At 39.6% G+C, this 21,163-nt stretch overlaps 1 non-coding gene across 1 annotated transcript; it reads right to left on the bottom strand.

Annotated features, from left to right (window-relative positions):
• Positions 1-1,093: 1,093 nt before the first annotated feature.
• LOC130984092 (small nucleolar RNA R71) lies at positions 1,094-1,201 on the bottom strand. Its single transcript, XR_009088049.1, has one exon. It is a non-coding gene; the product is annotated as a small nucleolar RNA R71 (small nucleolar RNA).
• Between the last annotated feature and the right edge of the window lie 19,962 nt (positions 1,202-21,163).

Consider the following 21,163-nt stretch of genomic DNA (forward strand, 5'->3'; position numbering starts at 1 on the left):
ACATTTTTTGCCTTTTCTGTTAAGGAAGGTTTTATGTTTGAATCATATCTTTTCTTGTTAGGCAAGTCACTAATTTTCCAAATCAAATCTTTTAAAAATAATTTTCAAAACATATCTTTTAAAATGGTTTTCAAATCATATCTTCTCAATCACATCTTTTTAAAACCATAACTTTTCAATCAAACCTTTTTAACCACATCTTTTTTCAAAATAGTTTTCAATCAAATCTTTTTAATTTCTAATTTCAAAATCTTTTTCAAAAATCACTTGATTTCTCCTCCACTTTCAATTTTCGAAAATTATCAATCAAATTTTCAAATTGTTTTCAAAATCTTTTAATTGAATTTTCGAAAATCCTCTTCCCTCCTTCTTACATCCTTCTATTTATGGAGTACTACTCTTTCTAAATGCACAATTCGAACCTTATCTAATTAAAGTTCGAATTCTTCTTCTCCTTCTTCTTTCTATTTCTCTTTTCCTCTGACATTTCAAGGAATCTCTATACTGTGACATAGAGGATTCCACATTTTCTTTTTCTCTTCTCTTTCATATGAGCAGGAGCAGAGACAAAGGCATTCTTGTTGAAGCTGATCCTGAACCCGAAAGGACCTTGAAGAGAAAGCTAAGAGAAGCTAAAGCACAACTCTCTTTAGAGGACCTGACCGAATTCTTCAAAGAAGAAGAACCCATGGCAGCCGAAAACAACAACAATGCCAACAATGCAAGGAAGGTGCTGGGTGACTTTACTGCACCTACTCCTGATTTCTATGGGAGAAGCATCTCTATCCCTGCCATTGGAGCAAACAACTTTGAGCTTAAGCCTCAATTAGTTTCTCTAATGCAACAGAATTGCAAGTTCCATGGACTTCCAATGGAAGATCCTCATCAGTTTTTAGCTGAATTCTTGCAAATCTGTGACACAGTCAAGACTAATGGGGTTAACCCTGAGGTCTATAGACTGATGCTATTCCGTTTTGCTGTAAGAGACAGAGCTAGAATATGGTTGGATTCTCAACCTAAGGAAAGCCTGGACTCTTGGGAAAAGCTAGTCAATGCCTTCTTGGCAAAGTTCTTTCCACCACAAAGATGGAGTAAGCTTAGAGTGGAAGTCCAAACCTTCAGACAGAAGGATGGAGAATCCCTCTATGAAGCTTGGGAAAGATACAAACAATTAATCAGAAGATGTCCTTCAGACATGCTTTCTGAATGGAGCATCATAGGTATTTTCTATGATGGTCTCTCTGAACTATCTAAGATGTCTTTGGATAGCTCTGCTGGAGGATCTCTTCATTTGAAGAAGACGCCTACAGAAGCTCAAGAGCTGATTGAAATGGTTGCAAATAACCAATTCATGTACACTTCTGAAAGGAATCCTGTGAACAATGGGACTAATCAGAAGAAAGGAGTTCTTGAGATTGATGCTCTGAATGCCATATTGGCTCAGAACAAGATATTGACTCAACAAGTTAATTTGATCTCTCAAAGTCTGTCTGGAATGCAAAATGCACCAAACAGTACTAAGGATGCTTCATCTGAGGAAGAAGCTTATGATCCTGAGAACCCTTCCATGGAAGAGGTGAATTACCTAGGAGAACCCTATGGAAATACCTACAATTCTTCATGGAGAAATCACCCAAATCTCTCATGGAAGAATCAAGAGAGACCTCAACAAGGTTTCAATAACAATAATGGTGGAAGAAACAGGTTTAACAATGGCAAGCCTTTTCCATCATCTTCTCAGCAACAGACAGAGAGTTCTAAGCAGAATACTTCTGACTTAGCAACAATGGTCTCTGATCTAATAAAGACCACTCAAAGTTTCATGAATGAAACAAGGTCCTCCATCAGAAATTTGGAAGGACAAGTTGGTCAGCTGAGCAAGAAAGTTACTGAACTCCCTCCTAGTACTCTCCCAAGTAATACAGAAGAAAATCCAAAAGGAGAGTGCAAAGCCATAGACATGGCCGAATATGGAAAGGAAAGAGAGGAGGAGGACGCCACTGAGGAAGACCTCAGTGGGCGTGTACCAATCTCCTCTGAGTTCCTCAATGAGGAACAATGGGAATCTGAGGCTCAAAATGAGACCATAGAGATTCCATTGGACTTACTTCTGCCATTCATGAGCTCTGATGAGTATTCCTCCTCTGAAGAGGATGAGTATGTCACTGAAGAGCAAGTTGCTAAATACCTTGGAGCAATCATGAAGCTAAATGACAAGTTATTTGGAAATGAGACTTGGGAGGATGAACCTCCCTTGCTCACCAAAGAACTGGATGACTTGTCTAGGCAGAAACTGCCTCAAAAGAGGCAGGATCCTGGGAAGTTTTCTATACCTTGTACCATAGGCACCTTGACCTTCAAGAAGGCCTTGTGTGACTTAGGGTCAAGTGTGAACCTCATGCCCCTCTCTGTAATGGAGAAATTAGGGATCTTTGAGGTGCAAGCTGCAAGAATCTCATTAGAGATGGCAGACAACTCAAGAAAACAAGCCCATGGACTTGTAGAGGATGTTCTGGTTAAAGTTGAAGACCAGTACATTCCTACTGATTTCATAGTCCTAGAAACTGGGAAGTGCATGGATGAATCCATCATCCTTGGCAGACCCTTCCTAGCCACAGCAAAGGCTGTGATTGATGTTGACAGAGGAGAGTTGATCATTCAAGTGAATGAAGAATCCTTGGTGTTTAAGGCCCAAGGATATCCCTCTGTCATCATGGAGAGGAAGCATGAAGAGCTTCTCTCAAAACAGAGCCAAACAGAGCCCCCACAGTCAAACTCTAAGTTTGGTGTTGGGAGGCTACAACCAAACTCTAAGTTTGGTGTTGAAACCCCACATTCAAACTCTAAGTTTGGTGTTGGGAGGTTTCAACACGGTTCTGAGCATTTCTGAGGCTCCATGAGAGCCCTCTGTCAAGCTAATGACATTAAAGAAGCGCTTGTTGGGAGGCAACCCAATGTTTTATAATTAATTATTTTATTTTGTTATTTTATCTTTTTTGTAGGTTGATGATCATAAGAAGTCACAAAAACAATGAAAAAAGCAAAAACAGAATGAAAAACAGGAAGAAAAACAGCACACCCTGGAGGAGAAGAAACTGGCGTTCAAACGCCAGTAATGCTAGCTGTTGGGCGTTTAACGCCCAGTCTGGCACCATTCTGGGCGTTTAACGCCAGAAAGGGGCACCAGACTGGCGTTAAACGCCAGTAAAGGGCAAGAACCTGGCGTTAAACGCCAGGAATGGGCACCAGCCCGGCGTTTAACGCCAGAAATGGCTCAAAACGTGATTTTGAGCAACAATTGGTGCAGGGATGACTTTTCCTTGACACTACAGGATCTGTGGACCCCACAGGACCCTACCATCACTCTCTCTCTTCTTCCCCCATTCACCAATCACCTCAACACCTCTTCCCCAAAGACCCCTCACCTATCAAATCCCATCTTTCTCTTCACCACTCACATCCATCCTTCATAAATCCCCACCAACCTCACCCTTCAAATTCAAACCACTTTCCCTCCCAAACCCACCCATAATGGCCGAACCTTTACCCCCCTTCCTCCTATAAATACCCTTCTTCAACTCTTCATTTTCACACAACCTAAACACCCTTCTTCCCCCTTCTTGGCCGAATACACCACCATCTCCCTCTCCTTCATTTCTTCTTCTTCTACTCTCTTCTTTCTTCTTTTGCTCGAGGACGAGCAAACATTTTAAGTTTGGTGTGGTAAAAGCGTTGCTTTTTCATAACCATTTATGGCATCCAAGGCCGGAGAAACCTCTAAAAAGAGAAAAAGGAAGGCAAAAGCTTCCACCTCCGAGTCATGGGAGATGGATAGATTCCTCTCAAGGGTGCATCAAGACCACTTCTATGAAGTTGTGGCCTTGAAGAAGGTGATCCCCGAAGTCCCCTTTTCACTCAAAAAGGGTGAATATCCGGAGATCCGTCATGAGATCCGAAGAAGAGGTTGGGAAGTTCTTACCAACCCCATTCAACAAGTCGGAATCTTGATGGTTCAAGAGTTCTATGCCAATGCATGGATCACAAAGAACCATGACCAAAGTGTGAACCCGAATCCAAAGAATTATCTCACTATGGTTCGGGGGAAATACTTGGATTTTAGTCCGGAGAGTGTGAGGGTGGCGTTCAACTTGCCTATGTTGCAAGGAGATGAGCATCCTTACACTAGAAGGGTCAACTTTGATCAAAGGTTGGACCAAGTCCTCACAGTCATATGTGAAGAGGGCGCACAATGGAAGCAAGATTCAAGAGGAAAGCCGGTCCAATTGAGAAGGCATGACCTCAAGCCCGTGGCTAGAGGATGGTTAGAGTTCATACAACGCTCAATCATCCCCACTAGCAACCGGTCCGAAGTTACCATAGACCGGGCCATCATGATCCATAGTATCATGATTGGAGAAGAAATAGAAGTTCATGAGGTTATAGCCCAAGAACTCTATAAGGTGGTGGACAAGACCTCCACCTTGGCAAGGTTAGCCTTTCCTCATCTCATTTGTCACCTCTGTTATTCAGTTGGAGTTGACATAGAGGGAGACATCCCCATTGATGAGGACAAGCCCATCACCAAGAAAAGGATGGAGTACACAAGAGATCTCACTCATCATGAGATCCCTGAGATTCCTCAAGGAATGAACTTTCCTCCATAAAACTATTGGGAGCAACTAAACACCTCCCTAGGAGAACTAAGTTCCAACATGGGACAACTAAGGGTGGAGCATCAAGAACACTCCATCATCCTTCATGAAATTAGAGAAGATCAAAGAATCATGAGGGAGGAGCAACAAAGACAAGGAAGAGACATTGAGGAGCTCAAGCACTCCATAGGATCTTCAAGAGCAAGAAAGAGCCGCCATCACTAAGGTGGACCCGTTCTTTGATTTCCTTGTTATTGTTCTTCTGTTTTTCGAATTTTAATGCTTATGTTTATCTATGTTTGTGTCTTATGATCATTAGTGTCTTAGTGTCTATGCCTTAAAGTTATGAATGTCCTATGAATCCATCACCTTTCTTCAATAAAAACGTGCCTAATTGATAAAAGAAAGAATTGCATGAATTTTGAATTTTATAATAGTTTAATTATTTTGATGTGGTGGCAATATTTTTGTTCTCTGAATGTATGCTTAAACAGTGCATATATCTTTTGAATTTGTGGTTCATGAATGTTGGCTCTTGAAAGAATGATGAAAAAGGAGACATGTTACTGAGGATCTGAAAAATCAATAAAATGATTCTTGAAGCAAGAAAAAGCAGTGAATACAAAAAAAAAAAAGAGAAGAAAGCAAGCAAAAAAAAAAAACGAAAAAAAAAGAGAAAGAAAAAAGAAAAGAAATAAAGTTGTGATCCAAGGCAAATAAGAGTGTGCTTAAGAACCCTGGACACCTCTAATTGGGGACTTTAGCAAAGCTGAGTCACAATCTGAAAAGGTTCACCCAATTATGTGTCTGTGGCATGTATGTATTCGGTGGTAATACTGGAAGACAGAGTGCTTTGGGCCACAGCCAAGACTCAATAAGTAGCTGTGTTCAAGAATCATCATACTTAACTAGGAGAATCAATAACACTATCCGGATTCTGAGTTCCTAAAGAAGCCAATCATTCTGAACTACAAGGGATAGAGTGAGATGCCAAAACTATTCAGAGACAAAAAGATAAAAGCCCCGCTCATCTAATTAATACTAATCTTCACAGATGTTTTTGGAGTTCATTGCATATTCTCTTCTTTTTTATCTTATTTGATTTTCAGTTGCTTGGGGACAAGCAACAATTTAAGTTTGGTGTTGTGATGAGCGGATAATTTGTATACTTTTTGGCATTGTTTTTAGTATGCTTTTGATATGATATAGTTAGTTTTTAGTATATTTTTATTAGTTTTTAATTAAAATTCACTTTTCTGGACTTTACTATGAGTTTGTGTGTTTTTCTATGATTTCAGGTATTTTCTGGCTGAAATTGAGGGACCTGAGCAAAAATCTGATCCAGAGACTCAAAAGGACTGCAGATGCTGTTGGATTCTGACCTCCCTGCACTCGAAGCGGATTTTCTGGAGCTACAGAAGCCCAATTGGCGTGCTCTCAACGGCGTTGGAAAGTAGACATCCTGGGCTTTCCAGAAATATATAATAGTCCATACTTTGCCCAAGATTTGATGGCCCAAATCGGCGTTCAAAGTCACCTCAAGAAATTCCAGCGTTAAACGCCGGAACTGGCACCTAAATGGGAGTTAAACGCCCAAACTGGCACCAAAGCTGGCGTTTAACTCCAAGAAGAGTCTCTACACGAAATTGCTTCATTGCTCAGCCCAAGCACACACCAAGTGGGCCCGGAAGTGGATTTTTATGTCATTTACTCATTTCTGTACACCCTAGGTTACTAGTTTCTTATAAGTAGGACCTTTTACTATTGTATAAAAATCTTTTGATCACTTTTAGATCTCTAGATCATCTTTGAACATTTTAGTTCTGAGATCATTGGGAGGCTGGCCATTCGGCCATGCCTAGACCTTATGCTTATGTATTTTCAACGGTGGAGTTTCTACACACCATAGATTAAGGTGTGGAGCTCTGCTGTACCTCGAGTATTAATGCAATTACTATTGTTCTTCCATTCAAATTCCGCTTGTTCTTTTACCAAGATATCACTTGTTCTTCAACATGATGGAGGTGATGATTGACGCCCATCACCATTCTCACCCATGAACAAGGTGACTGACAACCATTCTTGTTCTACAAGCATCTGAGGCTTAGTGAATATCTCTTGGATTCCTGATTGCACGATGCATGGTTGATCGCCTGACAACCGAGTGCTCGCCTGACAAACGAGCCAGCCATTCCGTGAGATCAGAGTCTTCGTGGTATAGGCAAGAACTGATGGCAGCATTCAAGAGAATCCGGAAGGTCTAACCTTGTCTGTGGTATTCTGAGTAGGATTCAATGACTGAATGACTGTGACGTGCTTCAAACCTGTAACCTACTGGGCGTTCGTGACAGACGCAAAAGAGTTATTCTATTCCGGTAGGGGAGGGAACCGAACCGGTGATTGGCCGTACTGTGACAGAGTATTGAGCATTAGCTTTCACTGCGAGGATGGGAGGTAGCTGCTGACAACAGTGAGACCCTATACGAGCTTGCCATGGAAAGGAGTAAGAAGGGTTGGATGAAGACAGTAGGAAAGCAGAGAGACGGAAGGGAAGGCATCTTCATACACTTGTCTGAAGCTCTTACACCAATGAATTACATAAGTATCACTATCTTTATCTTTTATGTTATTTTCGTTCATCACCATATATATCTGAGTTTGCCTGACTAAGATTTACAAGATGACCATAGCTTGCTTCAATACTAACAATCTCCGTGGGATCGACCCTTACTCACGTAAGGTTTATTACTTGGACGACCCAGTGCACTTGCTGGTTAGTTGTGCGAAGTTGTGTAATGCCATGGTATTGAGCGCACCAAGTTTTTGGAGCCATTACCAGGGATTATGAGAGTTGTAAAAAAGTATAGTTCACAATTTCGCATGTCAATGCACTTTCTTGTATCCTAAGTAAGTGATTTGGAGTGAAAATGCACAACTTCTCTAAATCAAGCAACCACCATGAAATTAATGTTAAATTATGAGGTTTTAGCTAATTTTAATTGAATTTTAATTGAATTATAAGCCTCTTGAATTTAGTGATACTTGGAGTGGTTGTTTTGGTTTATTGTAGGTGAAGAAAAGAAAAGAAAAGGAAAAGCGTGGCCTAAGAAGTGTAGCCCAAGGAAAGGAAAGTGTGGCAAAGGAGAGAAGAAGCGTGCCGCATGCAAAGGGGGAGGCAACATTGCCCTCCACAAGGGCACACTGCCCTCTAGGAGGGCAACATAAGAGAACCAAGAAGAGAAGGCAACTCTGCCCTGCCCACTCCAAGGGCAGAGCACAATTTTGTGCCTTGGAACCAAGAAGAAGAGAACCTTGCCCTGCCCTCCACAAGGGCAGAATCGGGCTCTCCAAGGAAGAAATTCAAAGGAAAAATATCACCCATGCATGCCACAAGGATCGAACAAGGAACCATGAGGAAGCTAGGACTTAAGGTTGAGTGCCGTGCCAAGAAACCAAGAAAATTAATTGAGAGTTTGTCCCAGCCGTGTTTCGAACACGGGACCTCACTTTGGAAACTCTGCCCTGCCCTTGGCGCGAGCAGGGCAGCATTTGGATAGCACACAACTTTGGCGCACCACGCATGATTCTGGCACGCACAATCTTCGACCAAGGCAGCATCAGCGCGCACACCAGGGCCATCCAGCGCGCACCAATTTTCTGCCCTGCCCTTGGCGCGGGCAGGGCAGCGTTCCACGCACCACGCCGCACTAATTCTCGCGCCAAGCATCAATTTTCTGCCCTGCCCTCCACAAGGGCAGGGCAGCCTCCTGGAGCAACATTTTGGGCCAAAAATTCAAATTAAAAATCCATTTTGAATTCATTTCTTCACCAATTCAAAATCCCATCCAAATCCCAATATCCAAGAATAGAAAGTGTATAAATAGGAGTTAGTTTGATGTAATTAGAATTTTTAGACACACACTTTTACCTTCACTTTTGAATTTTACTTTTACCTTTTTTTTGAGCTTTGGCACTTGTTCTTGGTGACTTCACTGAGATTTCTGAGAATTGGGGAGGAGAATTGATCTCTCTTCTTCCTCATTCTTGCCTGAGCATTTCTAATCTTCTGTTTCTGAGTTTTGGGTGTGAGAAATTGAGGAAATTCTGTCTCAATTCCCATTCAAACTCTCTTTACTTCTTTTCTGCATAATTGAATCTATTTACATTTTCTTTACTGCTTCCTCTTCTAATTCTTGTCAATTGCTTTGTTAACTTGGATCTAGGAAGGCAAATAGAGATCTAGGCTCTGCTACCTAGTCTCTTGAGACCTGAGACCAAATTTTACTTTTGGTTCTTCTGAGAACCCTGCTGCACTTTTATTTCCTTGCTGTTTGAATTCTCATTGCTTCTAATTCAATTTCTGCTCTCTTAATTGTTGCAATTCACATTCTCTTGTTTAAATTCTGCAATCCCTGTCCTCAATTCCCTTTTACTTTCAAGCAATTTATATTTCTTACAATTTAAGTTACTGCAATTTACATTTCTTGCACTTTAAGTTTTAGTCATTTACTTTCTTGTTCTTTAAGATTCAGTCTATTTTACTTTCCTGTTCTTTAATTTACTGCAATTTCCCCTCTCCCTTTACATTTCAAGCAATTTATCTTCTGTTAAATACAACCCACTCAACCAAAACTTGATTCGCTTGACTAAATCAACCACTAAACTAAAATTGCTCAATCCTTCAATCCCTGTGGGATCGACCTCACTCATGTGAGTTATTATTACTTGATGCGACCCGGTACACTTGCCGGTGAGTTTTGTGTTGGATCGTTTTCCACACATCAACTGCATGCACTCTTTGAAACATATGCTGAGAATTCTAAGTTTGGTGTGCCTTCAAGCACATTAAACCAATGTTACAAACAATTCCGTTTTACATGCTTAAAGTGTCTTGACAAAGCATATGGCCAAACACTAAGTTTGGTGTACACATAGGTTCATGAAAATTGGAAATTCATGCATCAATAATCATACAATTGTTATTTTCCAAAATCTTATAAATGAAAAAAATTCTTTTCGGTAATGAAGGCATCAATTGTGATGTACCCTTTGACAAGAAACAAGTTTGGTGTTCATCAAACTTTGATGCACCGATTTAGGGACACAATTGATCCTTCATGAAAAAAAAGGAAAAAAAAAAAAGAAAGTGTGATGAAAACAATTCTTATAAACATTTAACTAAGTGTGACATTGAGATTTCACTAATTGGAGGAAGGGGCACAATTTTCTTATTGACCAAACATTAAGTTTGGTGTCCTCCAAGGAAAGTCACGGTTCAAATGAATATAAGGATTGATGATCAGTATAATGTTAAAAAAAGAAACACTCTAGCCACGGTTGGATAAGCTAATGTATGTTGTCTTGTTGTGATGACTAGGTAGTCAAAGAATCTTCAATGAAAGAGACAAGACAAAGGAAAGCATAGCATGAGGACAAAATCTCATCACATCAAAAAGAGAATCTGCCACTCCATGAGATGATCACGGCAAAGACACTTGAGGAAGCAAGCTTTGTCTTCATTCATCCTTACATGCACACCTTTGATTCACATAGTATCTAACTGCATCCTAGCCCTTCATTGTTCATTTAAATAACACACCACCTTCAAGCCGTGCACATGACCGAATCCTTGCACTCTAACCTTTTAAACTTCATTCCCTTCATCACTTCTCAATATAATAAGCTCAGCCTCGAACTTTCTCTTGCTCCATACACACATCAAAATCTCCAACACTCTTCAGTCCTTCTAAAAGCTCAATCGATCAAGTGATCATGGCCTCTTCTTCAAGAACCAAACGAAGAAAAGGAAAAGAGCCTATGGTGGAGGAGAGCACCCCTGAATATGATCGATGGAGATTCAAATCTTCATACCATCAAATGCAAATGGAGTGGATGAACGATAAAAAGATCTATCCTGAAATTCCATTCTTATTGCCGGATGATGGATGCCAAGAAATGAAGAACAAAATTCAAAAGAGGAGGTAGGAGGAACTTGCATCACCAGCCACCCGAATCAATGCCAATATTATAAGAGAGTTTTATGCAAATATCCCAAGGCTTGACATGCGTGAGCCCCCAACATACAAGAGCTATGTGCGGGGAGTGGAAGTAGACTTTAGCTCGGATGCAATCAAGAAAGTCTTGGGGCTAAAGTCAGTCCGCTTTAGTGAACCGGGATACCAACAAAGATTGAATGAAGATCAGGATTATGATGAGATTGCTAGAGATATTTGTATGGAGAACTCCGAGTGGGAAGGAGATGGCAAGAATAAATATAAGTATTTGAAGAGATGTAACCTCACCCCGGAAGCAAAAGGATGGTATGAGTTGATGAAAAGATCAATTCTGGGCACAGTGAACACCTCAGAAGTTAACAGGGAGAGAGCTGTGATGTTGCATTGCATCATTGTGGGAGGAGAGATCAAAGTTCATGAAATCCTTGCAAAAGATATCCAACGGCTTGCTGAGAAGAATTCTGCCGGGTCTTGGTTATACTACCCAAGTACCATTTGGAGGTTGTGTGTGAAGGCTAAAGTACCAATGGAAGATGAGAATCCAATGTGGTTAAGCCAAGGCATGCCCATAACCATTGAAAGAATGACAATGACTCCCGAAGCACAAATGCAGGCCGAAACCATGAGGGCTCTCAATGAGTTTACAACCCTCCAAGATGCAAGATATGAAGTCCAAGCCGATTACAACATTAATGGTCAAATCAAACTAAACTATATTGGAGAACATCTGCACAACATGGATCCAGCATTCCCAATTTTTGATGAGTTTTTCAAAAATAAAAGTGAGGTAGAAGTAAACAAAGCTATGAGCCTTGAAGATAGAGTAGAGGAAGCGATGAATAAAGCTGGGTTCTGGCGCGGTCAACAGCCAACAAACATAGACACAGGGAATGCCAGCAACCAAGTATATGAAAGAAGAAAGAAAAAGCATGACAAATGAAAGGTGGACTTGCTCCTTAATCATCACTACAAAGAAAAAAAAAACATGCATTCTATCTGTTTGAAGTGTCTTTGCATCTTTAAGAAGTTATTTTAATTAATAGTCTTTGCATTATGTTTGTTTATCTTAAAATAAGTAAGCTAGTTTAAGTTTGTGCTTGTGTGGTTACTTCCACTTGACTAAAAGCATGTTCTGTCCCCTGCATCTTTAATTCAATAAAAGAAATGTTTGAAGGAAGTGAGATAGTTCTCTGTTAGATAGTTCTCAGTAAGTGGTGGTATGTGTGTGATAGTTAAAAGCTCACTTTTAGTGAATAAAGAGCTAGGATGTCTCCTTCTAAGAATAGAGTGGCTTACTGTCTATGAATTTCAATTAAATAAAAATCCTTGGTTAGAAAGAAAAACAAAAAGAAAGAAAGAAAAGAAATAGCCAAAAAGTGGCAGAAAAAAAAAGAAACAAAAAGAAACAAGGCTGGACACCAATAGCTTGAACTTTAAAATATATGCCTGTGGTGTCTTTGTACTAGGATCTGCTTGGATTAGTAAGCTCTTTGGAGTGCTTCAACACTTGGTGACTTGGATTAACTAATCCGGGATCATCAGTTGAAAGTCCACTATCAAGAGCAACCTAACTACAAGGCATTTAGTAACCCAAAGAGGTGCTGGGCATCAATATTTTAAGAAGAAATGTGAGCCAAGTGTCCATGGTGAATAATGTGTCAAGTATACAGAAAAGAAAATGAACTTGCTACACATGACACTCAAATAAAGCCTTAGAACAAAGTAATAGCCAAGGATAAAGGAAATAATGAGAGGTCATAGCAGTATGGTACTTGAAGCTTGAAGGAGACTTTCTAAGCCTAAGAGTTAGTAAGAAGTGAGTATATGCATATCCACACAAGACCCCATGAACTACCAATAATATTCTGCTAGCATGAATATCCTCTTCCATTTCATTCTTTCTTCTTAATGATTCATTTCTTGCTTGGGGACAAGCAATGATGATAGAAGAGCTTAAACCCATAAGGATGTCACTCCAACTTGCTGACAGATCCATCAAAATACCAAATGGAGTAGTAGAGAATCTCTTGGTGAAAGTGGGAAAATTGATATTCCCAGCCGATTTTGTGGTCCTAGATATGGATGAAGAGGGGAATAATTCAGTTATTCTTGGTAGACCCTTTTTGGCCACTGCTAGAACAATCATTGACGTGGAAAAGGGGGAGATGATCTTCAGAGTACATGATGAGCAAATGACCATAAATGTCTTTGGTGCACGAAATTATGATCTCAATGGCGCCAACAACTTGGTACGCACAATTGTAATCTCAACTATTTTTCACAACTTCACACAACTAACCAGCAAGTGCACTGGGTCGTCCAAGTAATAAACCTTACGTGAGTAAGGGTCGATCCCACGGAGATTGTCGGCTTGAAGCAAGCTATGGTCATCTTATAAATCTCATTCAGGCAGATTCAAATGGTTATAGAGTTTTGATAATTAAAAGATAAATAAACATAAAATAAAGATAGAGATACTTATGTAATTCATTGGTGGGAATTTCAGATAAGCGTATGGAGATACGTTGTTCCTTCTGAATCTCTGCTTTCCTACTGTCTTCATTCAATCATTCATACTCCTTTCCATGACAAGAAGTATGTTGGGGGATCACCGTTGTCAATGGCTACCGGCCATCCTCTCAGTGAAAATGGTTCAAATGCATTGTCACCGCACGGCTAATCATCTGTCGATTCTCACTCATGTTGGAATAGGATCCATTGATCCTTTTGCGTCTGTCACTACGCCCAACACTTGCGAGTTTGAAGCTCGTCACAGTCATCCCATCCCAGATCCTACTCGGAATACCACAGATAAGGTTTAGACTTTCCGGATCTCAAGAATGCTGCCAATTGATTCTAGATTATACCACAAAGACTCTGATCGTTGCTTGTCCCCAAATTTAAATTGTTGCTTGTCCCTAAGCAACTGAAAACAAAATAGGATAAAAAGAAGAGAATATACAATGAATCTCACAATATCAATGAAACTTAGTCTCAATTAGATGAGCGGGGCTAGTAGCTTTTTGCTTCCGAACAGTTTTGGAGAAAGGGGGCGTGTTTGTGGACAACGCTGGCAAGAAAGATTTTGGGCTAAGGAAGAGCTCGAGGGCATTGCCAACTTGAAAATGAACTGGCATGTTCATCAACAACACCAGCAACAACGCCCAACAATGCAAGGCAGCCCTGGAGAGTGATCTTGGGCATTGCCAACTTGGAGGAAAGGGTGCGTGTTCAGCAACAACTCCAGCAAAGTTGGCAACTTGACCTTGCCCTCTTCAATGGAGCATAACTTGAGCTAGGAAGATCCAATTGAAATGATCCCAAATGCATTAGAAAGAAGACATTCTGAGCTTTCCAATGATGTATAATAGTTCATATTGAAGCAAAGGATTGAAGCTCAAAGTTTAGGCAATATTAAGCATGAAAAGTTAGACTAAGAGGAAGAAGAGCCAAGTGTTTGGCAATAACTTGGGCTAGCAAGATGAATGAGCTCTATTTCGCAACACTTCCTCCATTGAGCCAAGAATTCAACAAGGGTAAAGCCCACATTGCTAACCCAATTAAAGATCTATAAAGGAGTTTTAGGAGTAGTATAAATAGATAGGAGTTTGTACTTTGAAAGGACTTTTTTACACACTTAGACACTTCTACTTTCCACTCTAGTACTTGAACTTTTATAGCATTCTTCAATTTCGGGAAGGATACCCGAAAGCTACTTTTTGTTTTTCTTGCAACTTTCAATTTCCAGTTTTAAGAACTTCTTCTTCATTCTTCACTCTTCTTTATTCAATTTGAATTTTTACTTTTACACTTGTTGTTAAATTTAGAGCTATGATTCACTAAATCCATTTTCATTAGGGAGAGGAGCTCTATTTATTTGAATGGGTTGATAGCTCATCTTTTCCTTCTAAATTCAAGTAGTTTATCCAAGAGGAGACTCTTGTTCTTCAAAGATTTAATCACCATCGAGAGAGGGATTGAATCTATATGAATTGTGTGATGAACTTGAGAAAGGAGTCACATAACTCAGTATAGAGTTCATCCTTTCATAATTTCTTTGATCAATACACTTTGGGTTGGTATGTGAGATGTAACCACTCTTAGTTGAGATCCTGAAAGTTGTGTGACATGAAGGATTAGTTAATTGAGCTTCATCTCTTCTCATGAACAATTAGATCACGAGAGTGGCAATTGATTGTGTTGAGAGAAATTGAGTTACTAAGAGATTGGAAATCAATTACCCACAATCCGCCATGGATCTATACCCATGATTGAGAAGGAGTTGATCAACATCAATTCATGAGAATTTGCATCTCTGATCCCTAATGATTTCTCCATCATTAATTCTCATTTCCTTTGTTCTTTAGTAATTTGAATACCCATTACCCAATTCCCTTTTACATTCTAGCAATTTATCATTCTGGCCATTTATATTCTGCTCTAAATTACTTGCCATTTAATTTCTGCACTTTAAATTCCTGCACTCAACTTCCTTGCACTTTATCTTTGATGTCATTTAAGTTTCTTGCACTTTAAGTTTCAGTCATTTACTTTCATCTCCTTTCTTCATTACAATTCTTTAGATTCATTGTCATTTAATTTTTGAAATCAAGTTCAAGAATCAAAATCTCATGAAATCAAAACCATGTTTGCTTAACTAAACCACCGTTTAACTAAAGTTGCTTAATCTACCAATCTCCGCGGGATCGACCTCACTCCGGTGAGTTTTACTACTTGATACGATCCAGTATACTTGCCGGTTACGCGTTAATTCTTAATTTTCGCATATCAATGCTTACGCGTGGGGAGCAATTGTGCTCTATGCATGAAATTTGCATAGTACCGGCGCAACTCTTTGGTTTTTGTACCAAGAGTTCTAAGATCATCCTACGACGCGTGAGAGTTGTCCACGCTTATGCTTGGATGCACGAAAAACACAGTGATGCGTAGGTGTCAACTGACGCGTACGCGTGGAGGGGGTTTGTGCTTCTGGCACCCCTCCCGAAAAATTCCATCACAAATGTTTGGTTCTTGTACCAGGAGTTTTGGCAATGAAATCGACGCGTACGCGTCGTCCACGCTTATGCGTGGAACGCCCCCCCATCCCCCTTTTTTTTGTTTTCAGAAACATGAGGGAAGACAATTATAGCACAATCTTGGCATTCATTCAATCTAGATGCTTCAAAAACACTTTAAACTTCATGCAATACTCAAAATCATGCATTTTTCTTCAAAATTGCCAATTTGATCAAACCAAGATCAATGAAATCCTCATGAAGACTCTAATAAACTCAACAAAATCAAACAAAATCAAGAACACTTAAACATACTCACAAAATCAAAGAAAGACTCTAAAACTACATGCAAGAAATTGTGTACAAGGAGGATCATACCATGGTGGGGTGTCTCCCACCTAGCACTTTTCTTTAACGTCCTTAAGTTGGACGGTCATGAGCTTGTGATCACCTCTTTGGAACATCCTCAAGGACATCCATCTTGTCCTTCTTATTGGCCTTGGGAAGAATGTCGTTCAAGGGAAGATGCTTCCACTTGTCTCTTGAACCATGATTTAGTGCCTTGTTTCCTTGATAGCATGGAAGTTGTGGATCCTTTCCCTTTTCCTTGCTAAGTTCTCTTATACCCAAGTCTCTATTGACATTTATCTCATCATCACTCCCAAAGTATTCTTCAATTACATCATCTTCAACAATGTCGCAACCAAAAATTGAATGTACCTCTAGAGGTTGCCTCATAGTTTCCTCCAATTTGAACTTCACCACCTTCCCTTTGGCTTCAAATGAGCAATCCCCCAAAAATGCATCTAATTTAAACCGGAATGTCTTCAAGAATGGCGTCCCAAGTAAGATAGAGGATGGCCTATCCAAATCAATGGGAGGAGTCTCTAGGATATAGAAATCCACCGGAAAGATTAAGTCCTGAATTATCACCAATACATTCTCAGCAATACCCACAACTGAAATTATACTCTTGTTCGCAAGCACAAACCTAGCTTCAGATCACCTCATTGGTTCAAAGTTCAGTGATAATAAGATTTACGGTTTGTCTAGAATTTTCATCAATGGAAAGTCATGTTAAAATATAGTCCTAGACCAACATGTAATCATATCGATCAAATTTTGATATGGTTATCACAAAGTCATCCCCAATATAAAGTAACCAAGAGTATTGGTCTCGGGTCATCCTCAAGAGAATGGGAAAACACGTGCATCAATATTGGTTAGAATTCCGGGGTTGGAAGTTATTAACAAGAATTTAAACTACTAAACTTAACATGCAAGAAATCTTAAAGTGCAAAAAACTAAATCAAAGCAATTAAATCAAGGTATGAGCAATTTTAATCTAATAAGGGAACATATAAATCTACTTCTATTCTAGAGCTAACTAAACAACTAAACTAACTATAAAAAGAATCAATCAATTGGGATTTTTTGGTTTCAAATATGAATAATAAAAGGAACTCTTGGCTAGGTGGTGCACAAAATTGTGATCTCAATGGCGCCAACAACTTGGTACGCACAATTGTAATCTCAACTCTTTTTCACAACATCGCACACCTAACCAGCAAGTGCACTGGGTCGTCCAAGAAATAAACCTTACGTGAGTAAGGGTCGATCCCACGGAGATTGATGGCTTGAAGTAAGCTATGGTCATCTTGTAAATCTCAGTCAGGCGGATTCAAATGGTTATATAGTTTTGAAAATTAAAAGATAAATAAAACATAAAATAAAGATAGAGATACTCATGTAATTCATTGGTGGGAATTTCCGATAAGCGTATGGAGATGCGTTGTTCCTTCTGAATCTCTGCTTTCCTACTGCCTTCATCCAATCCTTCATACTCCTTTCTATGGCAAGCTGTACATTGGTGTCACCGTTGTCAATGGTTACTCCCCATCCTCTTAGTGAAAATGGTCCTCTACGGTTTCTGTACGGCTAATCAACTGTCGGATTACTTGTCTCGGATGAAAAATACCATGCATAGATATCGTATGGCTAATCAGTTGTTGGTTCTCGATCGTGTAGGAATAGAATTTACTATCCTTTTGTGTCTGTCACCACGCCCTACAGTCGTGAGTTTGAATCTCGTCACAGTCATCCCATCCCAGATCCTACTCGGAATACCACAGACAAGGTTTAGACTTTCCGGATCTCAAGAATGCTACCAATGGATTCTAGCCTATACCACAAAGATTCTGATCTCGGATTCAGATGCCCCATTGTCAGAGGAGAGTCAATGTGAATTGTTGATTAGAAGCCCAAGAGATATACATTCAAGCTTGTCTTCATATAGAACGGAAGTGGTTGTCAATCACGCGTTCATAAGTGAGAATAGTGATGAGTGTCACATAATCATCACATTCATCATGTTCTTGTGTTCGAATGGATATCTTAGAATAAGAATAAGCATGAATTGAATAGAAAATAGTTAAACGCCAGTTTGTAACTTGTTTCTAGCATTTGACTCTAGCTTGCAACTTGTTTCTGGCGTTTAATGCCAGAATAGGGCAGAAAGCTGGCGTTGAACGCCAGTTTGCGTCGTGTAAACTCGAGTAAAGTATGGACAATTATATATTGCTGGAAAGCCCGGGATGTCTGATTTCCAACGCAATTGCGAGCGTGCCATTTGGATTCCTGTATCTCCAAAAAATCCATTTCGAGTGCAGATAGGTCAGAATCCAACAGCATTTGCAGTCCTTCTTCAGCCTCTAAATCAGATTTTTGCTCAGGTCCCTCAATTTCAGCCAAAAAATACCTGGAATCACAGTAAAACACACAAACTCACAGTAAAGTCCAGAAATGTGAATTTTTCTTAAAAACTAATAAAAATATACTAAAAATTACTAAATCCAACTAAAAACTATGTAAAAATAATGCCAAAAAGCGTATAAATTATCCGCTCTTTACAACACCAAACTTAAATTGTTCCTTGTCCCCAAGTAACTGAAAACAAAATAGGATAAAAAGAAGAGAATATACAATGAATCTCACAATATCAATGAAACTTAGTCCCAATTAGTTGAGCGGGGCTAATAGCTTTTTGCTTCTGAACAGTTTTGGCATCTCACTTTATCCTTTAAAATTCAGAATGATTGGCATTTATAGGAACTCAAAATTTTGGATAGTGTTATTGACTCTCCTAGTTTAGTATGTTGATTCTTGAACACAGGTACTTTATGAGTCTTGGCCGTGGCCCTAAGCACTTTATTTTCCAGTATTACCACCGGATACATAAATGCCAAAGACACAAAACAGGGTGAACCTTTTCATATTGTGACTCAGCTTTGCTAAAGTCCCCAGTTAGAGGTGTCCAGAGTTCTTAAGCACACTCTTTTTACTTTGGATCACGACTTTAACCACTCAGTCTCAAGCTTTTCACTTGGACCTTCATGACATAAGCACATGGTTAGGGACAGCTTGATTTAGTCGCTTAGGCCAGAATTTTATTTCCTTGGGCCCTCCTATCCCTTAATGCTCAAAGCCTTGGATCCTTTTTACCCTTGCCTTTTGGTTTTAAGGGCTATTGGCTTTTTCTGCTTGCTTTTTCTTTTTCTTTTCGCCACCTTTTTTTTCCACAAGCTTTCATATTAACTGCTTTTTCTTGCTTCAAGAATCAATTTTCATGATTTTTCAAATTATCAATAACATTTCTCTTTGTTCATCATTCTTTCAAGAGCCAACAATTTTAACATTCATAAACTTCACTATAAAAAATATGCACTGTTCAAGCATTCATTCAGAAAACAAAAAGTATTGCCACCACATCAAAATAATTAAACTAATTTCAAGATAAAATTTGAAATCCAAGTACTTCTTGTTCTTTTGTAATTAGGCACATTTTTCATTTAAGAGAGGTGAAGGATTCATGGAATTATTCATAGCTTTAAGACATAGACACTAGACACTAATGATCATGTAATGAAGACACAAAACATAGCCAAACATTAAGCTCAAAACTGAAAACATAAAAATAAATAGATAAGGAGATTAAGGAACGAGTCCACCTTAGTGAGGGTGGCGTCTTCCTCTTGAAGAACCAATGGTGCTCTTGAGCTCCTCTATGTCTTTTCCTTGCCTTTGTTGCTCCTCCCTTATAGCTTTTTGATCTTCTCTAATATCATGGAGAATGATGGAGTGCTCTTGGTACTCCACCCTTAGTTGGTCCATGTTGTAACTCAATCCTTCCAAAGAGGTGTTGAGTTGCTCCCAATAGTTGTGTGGAGGAAATTGCATCCCCTGAGGTATCTCAGGGATTTCTTGATGAGGGAATTCCTCATGCTCTTGTTGAGGTCCATGAGTGGGCTCTCTTGATGTGCAGTCAAATGTTCTACTATTGAACTATGGACCCTTGAGATGAATCTCTCCATCTCCCATGACTCGGAGGTGAAACTTTTGCCTTTCCTTTCCTCTTTCTAGAGGTTTCTCCGGCTTTAGGTGCCATAAATGGTTATGGAAAAACAAAAAAGCAATGCTTTTACCACACCAAACTTAAAAGGTTTGCTCGTCCTTGAGCAAAAAAAGAAAGAAAGAAGGGGAAGAAGAGGAAAATGGAGGAGATGGAGGGAGATAGAGATGTGTGAGGGGGAGATAGAGAGAGGTGGGGTAGGTGGGGATCCTGTGGGGTCTACAGATCCTGAGGGTTGTCAAGGATTTCTCATCCCTACTCCTTTTAGGCGTGCAAAACGCCTATATTGTGCAATCCTAGCGTTTAACGCCAGACTGCTGCTTGTTTCTAGCATTAAACGCCAGCTTTTATTCTTTTCCTGACGTTAAACACCAAGCTGCAACCTGTTTCTGGCGTTTAACACCAGTTTGTTGCTTCTTTCTGGCATTTAACGCCAGTCTGGTGCTTCTTTCTGGCGTTTAACGCCTAGAATGGTGCCAGACTGGGTGTTAAACGCCCATTTTGCTACCCTTACTGATGTATAAACACCAATAAGTTTCTCCTCCAGGGTGTGCTATTTTTAATGCTGTTTTTGATTTTTCTGTAATTTTTGTAGTTGTTTTTGTGATTCCACATGATCATCAACCTAAAAAAACAAAATAACATAGAAAAATAAAATTGGGTTGCCTCCCAATAAGCGCTTCTTTAATGTCAATAGCTTGATAGTAAGCTCTCATAGAGCTTCACAGATGTTCAGAGCATTGTTGGGGCCTCCCAACACCAAACTTAGAGTTTGAATGTGGGGCTTCAACACCAAACTTAGAGTTTGGTTGTGGCCTCCCAACACCAAACTTAGAGTTCGACTGTGGGGGTGATAAACCACTATTTTATGATTTATATTGTGTTTAATTATGTGGTTTTATCATGATCCTTACCCACTTATTCATTAATTTAGCATGCATTTATATTTCCTTCTTGAATTTATTATATGGTTGAAAACTGCTTCCTAGAGACTTTTTTATTATGCATTCTAGTTCTCCTTTATCCCATTCGATGCCGTGATCTGTGTGTTAAGTGTTTCAAGCTTTATAGGGC

Source organism: Arachis stenosperma, chromosome 5 (genome assembly GCF_014773155.1).
Source record: "Arachis stenosperma cultivar V10309 chromosome 5, arast.V10309.gnm1.PFL2, whole genome shotgun sequence".
Classification (NCBI taxonomy): domain Eukaryota; kingdom Viridiplantae; phylum Streptophyta; class Magnoliopsida; order Fabales; family Fabaceae; genus Arachis; species Arachis stenosperma.